The sequence below is a fragment of the Eucyclogobius newberryi genome, unplaced genomic scaffold (genome assembly GCF_026437365.1).
Source record: "Eucyclogobius newberryi isolate DKJ021-1_F unplaced genomic scaffold, fEucNew1.0.hap1 SCAF_19, whole genome shotgun sequence".
Taxonomy (NCBI): domain Eukaryota; kingdom Metazoa; phylum Chordata; class Actinopteri; order Gobiiformes; family Gobiidae; genus Eucyclogobius; species Eucyclogobius newberryi.
This window is the reverse complement of record NW_027315823.1, coordinates 7,511,538-7,521,734: the sequence shown is the minus strand read 5'-3', so window position 1 is coordinate 7,521,734 and position 10,197 is coordinate 7,511,538. Positions and strand designations below refer to the sequence as shown.

The following is a 10,197-nucleotide window of genomic DNA, read 5'->3' as shown; positions in this document are numbered from 1 at the left end:
CCATCCGAACGCGACTGCTCCATCCTTCGCCGAGTTTAAGCGCGCGCGCGGAGGGGGGGGGAGTTCACCGGGACCAAGCGGAACGCACGCGGGGACGACGCGCGTAAAACAATGACATGCACGAATGAGAGGCAAACAATAGAAATAGGATGAAAATAAATAAACAACAACGTCCAGTGTCTTTGAAATCGTTGGTCGCTTCCGCCGCACCTGCGAATGACAAGAGGCAAAAACAACGCGTGCCAAAAAAAAATGCGCCTTTGTTGTCTCGCGGTGGCACCCGTCGTTCCTTTCACACCAAACCGCGTCCAAACCCGTCGTTTCGGGATTCGTCGCGTGCCAAAACGTAACTGGAGTCGTTTTGCGCGACGGTACAGTCCGATCGTGCGTAATTCCGAGTTGTCAAAAACATCTGAGACGACGAAAAAAATAAAAAAAATAAAAGATTCAGTGGACAAGCTTCTCTTTTCTCTTCCCCGCGCGTGAAAAAATGTCTGTTTCTTTGTTTTAGTTTGTGCCAGGAAGTTGTGATTAATGTGGAGACGCGGCGAGGAGCGGGGCCAGTGCGGCGCGTCCTTTTGGCACGCGCTGCTGCTGCTGATGCTGCTGCTGCTGCTGTCCAAGGTGCTGATGCTGGTGGAGATAAACGCGTGACGTAAAGAGCCGGACCACGTGTTCGCGCGCCTCGGCGTCTCAAAACGTGAAATTTTAACTCGTGTTTTTGTGGGAAAAATCGCCGTGCCCGGGGTGTGTGCGCGCGCGCGGCGAAGGGGATGAGAAACGGGGCGTGAGAAGAATCAGCAGCGACTGTTTTTGAGGCTGTGGATGAGGCTCGCGCGCGCATGATCAGTCGGTTTATCATAATGTGTTGGAGATTTGTGAGAATTTGCATAATGTATTCAGGTATTATATGTTTTAGTTGTTTTTTTCTTCTGCTTCACCAGCTCAAAGGTTTTTTTCACAGTTGTTCGAATGAAGGCTGGACTCAAAATATTAAACCGAATTTAAAAAATCGAATTAAAAGCAGCATTGAATAGGCCTGATTAATACGTGTTTATTTAGTGATTTGACATCTGTGACTGTGCGGTGATGATGAGCGTTCAGAGTGTCTTGTTGCTGTGATTTCGATTCTCAATATTCAGTTTTGGTTCATTCATTCTGTTATTACCACGTGGTCTTATTCTGACGTAGCCTATTGGCCAAGCCCATTATAAAACCCATCATATTGACCGTTTATGTCACATGTTTTATATTTTTAACATCTGCTCTAAAGACTGTTCGGTATCAGTTTGTATCTTTGCCTGTAGTGTTGAGTAAATAAAAAACAAATATATAAAATTTTCTTGTCTAGTTATTCAATCAAAGATATTTGTGACCGCGATAGTGTTAAAACTAAAAGAAGAAGATGTATTCAGTGTTTCTTGAAGGAAAATAAATGCCATAAAGTCCAGTTTACAACAAGGTAAGGTTTGTGTTCGTTCCAAGGTAGCTGTGGCTACAAAAATACTTCCCCACCTTCAGTAGAGTTCTGTGCCAGGCCGAGAGTCTATTCAGATATTTCATAATTTGGTTTGATACACGAAGTAGAAGGTACACTTTGATGGAGTCACAATGGAATGAAGTCTGCTTCTGGTCTGAGAGTTTGCTGAATGTCATTGTCACTGTCTTGTCTCTAGTTCACGCTGCACTGCCCTGTCTAATAAAGCCTACTGAGGGGCAAATAATACTTAAAAATATATAAATAAAGTTTCTGTTTGCTTGTCAAATACATTATTCAGTCCCTCGTTGATCAAATCCACTGAACTTCTCTTTTTACGTCTGCAGAGGTTTTGCTTTGCCTCGAGGAACAAGTCCATCCGAACATCTAAATCTGAAGATAAATGGACAGAATTGTTGAGCAGGTCTCGAAAATTAAATACTTGGGGCTTGTACTTGATTCACAACTCAAATCTGTCAAATCAAAAACATTCAGACTGAACAGGGACTATGAGCCGACTCTGTGGTTCCTGCTGCAGCTCTGATTTATAAAAGATCCATAACAATTCTGGATAAGAAACCAATCAGGTCTGAATGATTCAAATATTTCCCTTTTGAAAATCACATCAAATTCACGCAGTTGAAACTTCTATAAATGTGTTTGTGTTATTGTTTGTGGAGTTTGTGTTATTGTTTGTGGAGTTTGTGTTATTGTTTGTGGAGTTTGTGTTATTGTTTGTGGAGTTTGTGGAACCCCAATAGACTCAGGACCTCGACAGTGAAATAAGATTTGCAGCTGTAATAATTTTAACGTGCAAAACAATCAGATTGAATGTTGTTTACTGTAAAAGATGATTGTGTCATTAGACCCTGTTTCCCTGGGATACTGTGGTAAATTAAAGATACATTAAATACAATGTGATAATATTTTTATTCCTATCTTTAAATCATCTCACAGTGGGAACTACTGCACTCATCAATCATAATAAATGGAATGTAAATTCCATTTATTTTTGTGACGTCCAAAACAGATAATAATGTTCATATGGATAATGTCCCAGCTTAGACCCTCCCCTGTCCTTAGAGCCTTCCCTATCCTTAGAGCCTCCCCTGTCCTTAGAGCCTTAGAGCCTCACTGTCCTAAGAACCTCCCCTGTCCTTAGAGCCTCCCCTGTCCTTAGAGCCTCACTGTCCTTAGAGCCTTAGAGCCTCACTGTCCTAAGAACCTCCCCTGTCCTTAGAGCCTCCCCTGTCCTTAGAGCCTCACTGTCCTTAGAGCCTTAGAGCCTCACTGTCCTTAGACCCTCCCCTGTTCTTAGAGCCTTCCCTATCCTTAGAGCCTCCTATGTCCTTAGAGCCTTAGAGCCTCACTGTCCTTAGAACCTCCCCTGTCCTTAGAGCCTCCCCTGTCCTTAGAGCCTCACTGTCCTTAGAGCCTCACTGTCCTTAGAACCTCCCCTGTCCTTAGAGCCTCCCCTGTCCTTAGAGCCTCACTGTCCTTAGAGCCTCACTGTCCTTAGAACCTCCCCTGTCCTTAGAGCCTCCCCTGTCCTTAGAGCCTCACTGTCCTTAGAACCTCCCCTGTCCTTAGAGCCTCCCCTGTGCTTAGAGTCTCCCCTGTCCTTAGAGCCCCTGTCCTTAGAGCCTTGTAATGGAAGAAATGGGTCATGTCATGTCATTCTGATATTTTTTTAGGCCATGACATGCCATGAATTAATATCTGTGTTGTTTTCCTGTGTGCAGATGATATAAGAATATGGGGTCCTGATTATACTGATTATATACAGTCCGGAGCCTCTTAATCAGCCAGGTTAAGGCCAATTAATGCGTCAGGACCTGATTCTGTGTGGAAAACATCTCTGATTAAACTCTGAAGAGAGAGCTCGAACGTCACACCCGTGATGTTTTGATCTATCTGTTTTGGAGCCAATTCTGATAGTGATTTATGTGCCTGCGTGTCAAATGTCTGTGCCGCCTATAAAAGGCAGACTCTGTAATTGTAATGTCAGCTAGGGACAGAACAGTCTTGTCTAGGGAGAGTGAGGGTGTTTATTCACTCGTGCACAGTGGACAAACACCCTCACTCTCCCTAAGGACCCCATATTCTTATATCATCTGCACACAGGAAAACAACACAGATATTAATTTCGTGACATGTCATGGCCTAACCTCCCCTGTGCTTAGGGCCTCCCCTGTGCTTAGGGCCTCCCCTGTGCTTAGGGCCTCCCCTGTGCTTAGAACCTCACAGTCCTTAGAGCTTCTCCTGTCCTTAGATCCTCCCCTGTCCTTAGATCCTCCCCTGTCCTTAGAGCCTCCCCTGTGATCAGAGCCTCCCCTGTGCTTAGAGCCTCACTGTCCTTAGAGCCTCTCCTGTCCTTAGATCCTCCCCTGTCCTTAGAGCATCCCCTGTGCTTAGAGCCTCCCCTGTCCTTAGAGCCTCCCCTGTCCTTAGAACCTCACTGTCCTTAGAGCTTCGCTGTCCTTAGAGCCTCCCCTGTGCTTAGAGCCTCCCCTGTCCTTAGAGCCTCCCCTGTCCTTAGAGTCTCCTCTGTCCTTAGAGCCTCCCCTGTCCTTAGAGCCTCCCCTGTGCTTAGAGCCTCACCTGTCCTTAGAGCCTCCCGTCCTTAGATCCTCCCCTGTCCTTAGATCCTCCCCTGTGCTTAGAGCCTCCCCTGTGCTTAGAGCCTCCCCTGTCCTTAGATCCTCCCCTGTGCTTAGAGCCTCAACTGTGCTTAGAGCCTCAACTGTGCTTAGAGCCTCCCCTGTCCTTAGAGCCTCACTGTCCTTAGAGCCTCCCCTGTCCTCAGATCCTCCCCTGTCCTTAGATCCTCCCCTGTCCTTAGAGCCTCCCCTGTCCTTAGAGCCTCCCCTGTCCTTAGATCCTCCCCTGTCCTTAGAGTCTCCCCTGTCCTTAGAGCCTCACTGTCCTTAGAGCCTCACTGTCCTTAGAGCCTCACTGTCGGGAGGAAGTGGAGAGCTGGAGGAGTTCCACAGTTAAGGAGAGATCCAGCTCCCTCAGACGCAGAGGACGGACTTCCATTTGTAGATGATGAGTGAGGAGGGAGGTTCATCTAGACACAGTTCCTCCAGGCAGATGATCCACAGGTCTGGATCAGTGTCTGAAGCAGAACCACTCCACGAGAAGAAGAAGAAGAAGAAGAAGAAGAAGAAGAAGAAGAAGAAGAAGAAGAAGAAGAAGAAGAAGAAGAAGAAGAAGAAGAAGAAGAAGAAGAAGAAGAAGAAGAAGAAGAAGAAGAAGAAGAAGAAGAAGAAGAAGAAGAAGAAGAAGAAGAAGACAACATGTGAAAAGCAATGAGCAGACACAGAACTTAAATATAAATACTGTTGATAGTAAAAGTATTCTTCAGCAGAGGACTGTGCTCCTGCTGTCGATTTCCATATCTATATCCTGCATTTTGTTTTGTTTATGTATAACATTAATCTACTATCTCCATGGAAACACTCGGACAACACCACCAGAAATAAAAAAAGAAGTGGACTCTCGCCAGAAAAGATATTTAGAAAGTGTTTATTTTTCTTGCATAAAAAATAAAGTTTGTTTACAGTATTTATTGATCATGAAATTAGTGTCAAATAATTAGTCACGGTGTTCAAACCACAATAAATAAACACATAAATAACTGAAATCATCTTGTAATAAAATACACACATTTGAATTTGACTCACGTTCAAAGGCAAAAAACAGGTCAAATTCCTGGTGCTTTTTCTCTCCAAACGGTGAAACCTGGTGGTGAGTTTTGCTCGAGGCAGATGCATTTTTAAGACACTAATGTTGTTTTATTTTGTCACACTTCACCGTGTTCGGGTCAGACTCGTCCCTCCGGCAGCAGCTGGACAGGAAAAGGACATATACTTCCAAAACTTTCATACCATTACTGTGTCTGGTAATAAAAGCATGTACTGGTACTTCCAAAAATAATACTAATCAAGTTGTAGTAAGTAGCAGTGGTAAAAAATAAAATGTACAGTAATTAAACACGTACTTATGGAAGTCAGAGTCAGTGTAAAAGTAACAAAAGAAAATACAAAAACTATAATTATAGGTGAAAGAGCGGCAGAAACAATATTCAAATAATTTAATATTGTAAACATATAGATTTTGTCTTTATGTTTACTTTATTAGTCTTTATTAGATTTACTTAACTGTGAGTAAAGCTCTCTGGAAACTAGTAAATGCAACTGGGTGACACGTCACTGCTCGTTATAAACAACATTAAAATCAAGATACAAATATTATTTGTGTCTTGATTTTAATCGGTTGAAATGGAATGATGTGGTCAGATGGAGCGTTTAAAACTATAACATAAATATACAAACCCACAACTGTTGAACCAGAGAATTATCTGTTTAAAACTGGATCCACAAACTTCTTTTATTCTTTTTTATCTTTTACAGTTTTATCCTATTTATTGTTTATAGCCATTCATAATTGTTTTAGATTATTTATCTTATTATATTTTCTATCTTATTTACAGTTTTAAATAATAAATGTATTATTTATTTACTGTTTTTTAGTACACATGAAGTACAAGTACAAGGAGTTTACTATAGTACACATTAAGCACAAGTACAAGGAGTTTACTATAGTACACATGAAGTACAAGTACAAGGAGTTTACTATGTACACATTAAGCACAAGTACAAGGAGTTTACTATAGTACACATTAAGTACAAGTACAAGGAGTTTACTATAGTACACATTAAGTACAAGTACAAGGAGTTTACTATGTACACATGAAGTACAAGTACAAGGAGTTTACTATGTACACATTAAGCACAAGTACAAGGAGTTTACTATAGTACACATTAAGTACAAGTACAAGGAGTTTACTATAGTACACATGAAGTACAAGTACAAGGAGTTTACTATGTACACATTAAGCACAAGTACAAGGAGTTTACTATAGTACACATTAAGTACAAGTACAAGGAGTTTACTATAGTACACATTAAGTACAAGTACAAGGAGTTTACTATAGTACACATGAAGTACAAGTACAAGGAGTTTACTATAGTACACATGAAGTACAAGTACAAGGAGTTTACTATAGTACACATGAAGTACAAGTACAAGGAGTTTACTATAGTACACATGAAATACAAGTACAAGGAGTTTACTATAGTACACATTAAGTACAAGTACAAGGAGTTTACTATAGTACACATTAAGTACAAGTACAAGGAGTTTACTATAATACACATTAAGTAGAAGTACAAGGAGTTTACTATAGTACACATTAAGTACAAGTACAAGGAGTTTACTATAGTACACATTAAGTACAAGTACACAGAGTTTACTATAGTACACATTAAGTACAAGTACAAGAAGTTTACTATAGTACACATTAAGTACAAGGAGTTTACTATAGTACACATTAAGTACAAGTACAAGGAGTTTACTATAGTACACATTAGGTACAAGTACAAGGAGTTTACTGTAGTACACTTTAAGTACAAGTACAAGGAGTTTACTATAGTACACATTAGGTACAAGTACAAGGAGTTTACTATGGTACACATGAAGTACAAGTACAAGGAGTTTACTATAGTACACATGAAGTACAAGTACAAGGAGTTTACTATAGTACACATGAAGTACAAGTACAAGGAGTTTACTATAGTACACATGAAATACAAGTACAAGGAGTTTACTATAGTACACATTAAGTACAAGTACAAGGAGTTTACTATAGTACACATTAAGTACAAGTACAAGGAGTTTACTATAGTACACATTAGGTACAAGTACAAGGAGTTTACTATAGTACACATTAAGTACAAGTACACAGAGTTTACTATAGTACACATTAAGTACAAGTACAAGAAGTTTACTATAGTACACATTAAGTACAAGTACAAGGAGTTTACTACAGTACACATGAAGTACAAGTACAAGGAGTTTACTATTGTACACATTAAGTACAAGGAGTTTACTATAGTACACATTAAGTACAAGTACAAGGAGTTTACTATAGTACACATGAAGTACAAGTACAAGGAGTTTACTATAGTACACATTAAGTACAAGTACAAGGAGTTTACTATAGTACACATTAAGTACAAGTACAAGGAGTTTACTATAGTACACATTAAGTACAAGTACAAGGAGTTTACTATAGTACACATTAAGTACAAGTACACAGAGTTTACTATAGTACACATTAAGTACAAGTACAAGGAGTTTACTATAGTACACATTAAGTACAAGTACAAGGAGTTTACTACAGTACACATGAAGTACAAGTACAAGGAGTTTACTATAGTACACATTAAGTACAAGGAGTTTACTATAGTACACATTAAGTACAAGAACAAGGAGTTTACTATAGTACACATTAAGTACAAGTACAAGGAGTTTACTACAGTACACATGAAGTACAAGTACAAGGAGTTTACTATAGTACACATTAAGTACAAGTACAAGGAGTTTACAATGGTACACATTAAGTACAAGTACAAGGAGTTTACAATAGTACACATTAAGCACAAGTACAAGGAGTTTACTATAGTACACATTAAGTACAAGTACAAGGAGTTTACAATAGTACACATTAAGTACAAGTACAAAGAGTTTACTATAGTACACATTAAGTACAACCTAGGAACCTGGTAACCTGGGAAGATTGAGGATTATATATTCAGGAATTATACAATCCTTTCAGAGGTCCTTTTGGGTCTCCTTCCCAACACCTCATTTACACTCATACTTTATATATTTATCAGTTACATCTAAATATTCTTCATTGTTCATAATGATATGTATAAATGGGTCGAACTAAAAACATTTAATTTGTAACAGTTAATGTATAATTAATTAGTTCAACAAGAAAATATTTGTTACATCAAAGGGTCAATTTAAAATTCTACATTATGTAAATAATGCACTTTTAATAGATCAACGGATGTTTTACTTTTTTTTGTCATATATAACCAGGGACCCATGTAATTAATAAATATTGAGATATAATTTGTGTTTAACAAAGGGTGTCAAGACTCTGAATCTGTGAAATCAATAAAGTTCTATTTAATTTTGGATTCTAACTGAGTCCAGATGACTACAACTGAAGCTTTTTCTACGATTAAAAAAAACATTAAAATTTGTAAAAGATTAAGTATTTATAACTAATGAATACTGTTTGTATTTATATGACTTGTGTTACTTTCAATGGCAATAAAATAAATTGGGTTTTGATTTTTGTCATTTATTGTACATTTCATTCGAATTTTAGTTTTTTTTTAACAATAACTAAAAATCCTACTTGACTTTTTGTTTATTCTTTATTTATGTTTCAGTCTTGTACAAAAGCAAAGCAATTTCATTCTGTTTTAATTCTGTTGGCTCTAAATTTCAGGCACTTTCTAATTAATTTATTATTATTTATGAACTATTTCCGTTAATGCAAATGTTATAACTAATAAATAACTTGCTCCCTTGTTAATAAAAGCCTATTACAGAGTGTGCTGCTCATGCCTTATATTCAGTTTTTATATTTAGTCAAAGTCTTATTTTATGCATTATTTTATTTTGTCATTGTTCATATTTAATTTGTTTACTGCTACTATTATTATTTTTTATTTTATTTTTTTAGCCAATAGCATGACTTTGACGTGGATAATTCATAGTTTGTGAATTGTGTTCACTTTCAATGGCAATAAACCTTTTTCTGATTTTGTTCTTTAGATTTTAGGCCTGTTTTTATTAGTTAAAATGGCCGACTTTATATTTGATTTCAATTTTGCCTATTTTATTTTAATTTCTGCATATTTGCTCCTTCTTCTTTTTCACGCCTATTTATTGCATGTGTGATTTTTTTTACCTGTATTTGACCAGAAAAGAGGGCCTGGCCAAGACTAAAACGTCTAAAACATGTAAAATATCAGTGTTAAGAATAAAATCTGGATATTTCAATTAAACTATTTTAAAGAGAGCATTTTAATGAGAAATCTGGAGTTTTGAATATTGTTCCAAGTCAAAAGAGCTGCGTAGAAACTGCTGTTCAGCCCAGTTCAGTGGTGATTCGGAGGATGTGGAGCAGGAGTTGCAGTAGCCACGGTTACAGGAGCCATGACTTATTTATGTTTCAGACCAACATGAGGCAATTCCCTTGATTGTGAATTCTGTTGGAAATACATTTTACTTTCTCAAAAAGTAAACTATTTCTGTTGATGTTGACTAAATAACTCTTATCTAATTTATTCAGTAAATATTTATGGCCTATTTTTTATTTATTTATATAATTTATTTATGTTTCAGGCACCAAAACCAAAGCAACGTCCTTGATCGTGAATGATGTTTGATTGTGAGAGAATAATTGTGAAATTATACATGTTTTGACCAAAATGGAAACTAGTTCTGTTCATGTAAATGTTATAACTAATAAATAACTTATTCCCTTATTAATAAAAGCCTATTACACATTGTACTGCTCATGCCTTATATTTAATTTTATAGTCAATCAAAGTCTTATTTTATGCATGCTTTATCATTTATATATATATTTTTCAAAACTCTTATTATTAATTGCTATTGGAAATGTCCTAGTTTGTGAACTTTGCTCCTTTCACTGGCATTAAACATTTTTCTGATTCGGTTTTGTCCTTTATTGTGCATTTTAGTTGATTTTTTTGGCAGTTAAAATAGCCTACTTCATCGTATACTGAGCCTATTTTATTTTAATTTCTTCTTTTTTGCCTAGTATT

The 10,197-nt window shown here is 37.6% G+C and overlaps 1 protein-coding gene across 1 annotated transcript in view; it reads right to left on the bottom strand.

Annotated features, from left to right (window-relative positions):
- LOC140365260 (E3 ubiquitin-protein ligase MARCHF9-like) overlaps positions 1 to 23 on the bottom strand; it is an 8,915-nt gene extending 8,892 nt beyond the window's left edge. The window contains exon 1 of the mRNA XM_072451591.1: positions 1 to 23. This exon is cut by the window's left edge and continues 350 nt beyond it. The gene's annotated coding sequence lies outside the window, so the exon portion shown is untranslated.
- Positions 24 to 10,197: the final 10,174 nt, after the last annotated feature.